The sequence below is a fragment of the Podarcis liolepis genome (genome assembly GCF_965112155.1).
Source record: "Podarcis liolepis genome assembly, chromosome: 1".
NCBI lineage: Eukaryota > Metazoa > Chordata > Lepidosauria > Squamata > Lacertidae > Podarcis > Podarcis liolepis.
In genome coordinates, this window is record NC_139554.1 from 86,979,041 (window position 1) to 86,981,570 (window position 2,530).

The 2,530-nt window shown below is 42.0% G+C and overlaps 1 long non-coding RNA gene across 1 annotated transcript; it reads right to left on the reverse strand.

The window, feature by feature from the left end:
• Positions 1 to 411: 411 nt before the first annotated feature.
• Positions 412 to 2,133, reverse strand: LOC310705007. Its single transcript, XR_014525152.1, has 2 exons — positions 1,993 to 2,133; positions 412 to 607 (listed from the first exon to the last, which is right to left on the reverse strand). It is a non-coding gene; the product is annotated as an uncharacterized lncRNA (long non-coding RNA).
• Between the last annotated feature and the right edge of the window lie 397 nt (positions 2,134 to 2,530).

The following is a 2,530-nucleotide window of genomic DNA, read 5'->3' on the forward strand; positions in this document are numbered from 1 at the left end:
GTTTCTTCTGATTCAACATGGTTTTTGAATATTTGGTGGGGATTTTTTGGGGGGTAGGGTGTGAGAGATGATTTTGGCAGTATGAAGAATGGCAGTAATATATAGGAAATGTAGGGATACAAGTTAAGAAACAGTGAGTGTGTATGGGTGGTCTTCAATCAAACCACTGGGCATGAGGAATGACTTCCGCTTTTGTGCCGGGACTTTTCCCCCTCCTCCCTCCACATACCCACTAAGACTGTTCTGGGGGGGGGGGTTCCCTCAACCCTCTGGGGTAGTTTTGGGGGCAGCAAGGAACACACTGGGGAGAGAGAGAGTGCGAGAGAAAGACAGTTGTTCCGTTGACACAATTGTTTAGTTGAAAAACACTCTAAATGTCTGGGGGCCACAAATCAAAAATCAAGAAAGCCATGCAGGGGCAGAGAACTTTTATTTTATCAACAATTAATTTTGCAGATAATTATGTACACATTTTGAAATGCATTACTCAAACAACCAGGGCTAGCAATTTGAAATGTATGTTTGACTCGCAGCTCTCGCTTTTGCACTGAATTAATGCAGGTTGAATCATTCATAGCCCATAATATTTGCCATGGGGTGGACATCACTGGAAAAGGAAATGGAGGGAGGATAAAGTCAGCTGTGTATTTGAAGGCTCCGAAGCAGAATAAAGCAATCAAAGATGGAAAGTTATTTCCTTGTTTTAAGAGTAACTAGCCCTACAGCCATTCCACTGCAGACATCCTCTAGGCATATAATCCTCTTATTCTGGGGTGCCTTTCCCCCATCCCATGCCTTCTCTGTTTGCCTTATTAGCATGCCAGTTTGCCTCTATTTCAGAGGATTAAATCCTCCCTACTCAGGATCCTTAGAAGCTCCTTCTTCACTGCCTTGCAAAGAGTTTTTCAATGTGATTTCAGTTTCCCCAAGCAACAGCATTCAAGTGTTTCCAAAATATGTGCAGATGTTAAAAATGCACATAATTTTAGATAAAAGCAAGTTAAGATTAGTCCAAAATAACAGAATTAGAAAAAAATGTTTTTCCTAGAAGATTTGGGAGGCAGCTGAGCAAAATGTCAAAGAGAAACAGCTTTTTAATTTTTGTGTTGTGTTTTTGTTTTGTTTTGCGCGAGCCAGCTTGTTTCTACCCACTCCCTCTGTTTTAACATCTGCTGCACATATCATTTATCCATGCAGGTCGTCTTTGAGGACTTCATTTCTTACTAATAGGGAAAGTGACACATTCCTTCATTTCATTCAGAGGAGCCAGTTCCAAGTATATATTGGGCTCAGCGGCAATCTTACAGTTGACGGATGAAGAGCTCAGATTGAGTCCAAATGTTCCAATGTCCCTCATTTGTTTTTTGAAAGGAGAAACAAAAGTTTCATTAGCAAATCAAAATAGCCCCACAATCTTTGATTTCAACGACACTTTTCAACAGCCCTCTGTTTGAAAAATGTGGATGCGAAGGCATGTCTCACCACATGGCGGAAATGTAATAAAATGTAAAACAAAGGAGTGAGATGCTGTTGTTGAGAGTGTCACTAGGTAGGCTTGTCAAGAGATTGTCATGACCAGTAATTATGGCTGGGCAATTGTTGCAGTTGCTATGGACTGGTGAGTGCAAACTTGCATTTGCAGGGCGTGACATGCAACAACATTTCCAAGCCCAGGGTGATGTTCTTTAGATGATCCTCAGGTTCTAGCTATGACACGGCATTTTGTGGGGTGGAAGGAGAAAGTGGGGCAACAGGTGGAATAGGTGGGGGGAAATTGGAAATTTGGTGGGGATTTCATCATTGTTATCATCAAGGTTATTTATTTGACAGTTTTCCAAATAATGCTCAAAGAGGCTCACAAAAACAGTCAAGTCAATATACAGGCAAAAGATAGATGTAGTAATAAATATATTGAAAACATAAATAGAGTGCATTTTGCTAGCAAACTAAAACAGTCATATTGACATTTCCCTAACATATAAAATACATCACCTTCGGCAGCAGGAAAGCCTTCATAGCTGGAGTCATACTGGATTCTGCCTTACTAGGCTGAATGGAAAGGATCCAGACGGAAATACAGGACCAGGTTATGTTGGACCCATAGCTAGATGGTCTTTCCACAGTGCGAACTACATTGTAGCAAGCTGTGAGTAGACTGGACAAGGCCATGGCTAAAGGAATTCACGGATTTTCTACCAAAGATTGACTATTCTACCCCTTTTGAGTAGCAGGCTACCATTGTATAGTACTGGTGTACTTTATAATGTCTTAATTTTATCTACTGCTTCAGCAAGGCCACACCAACCATGAAATAGATGGGATCGTTCCCTCCATTATTGAGGATGAGGTGGTGGGGCTGCACGACTCACCTGACCTCCATTCGACTGAGTTGCTGAATTGTAAACTCCTACTGCTGCCATACCTCTAACTTGTCTGCATGCCAGTATGCTTGCAGCAACTCAGTCAGATGGGGTCAGTGATGCAGCAACACCATGGCATCCACTGCTGCACCCATCCAGTGCCCTTCTGG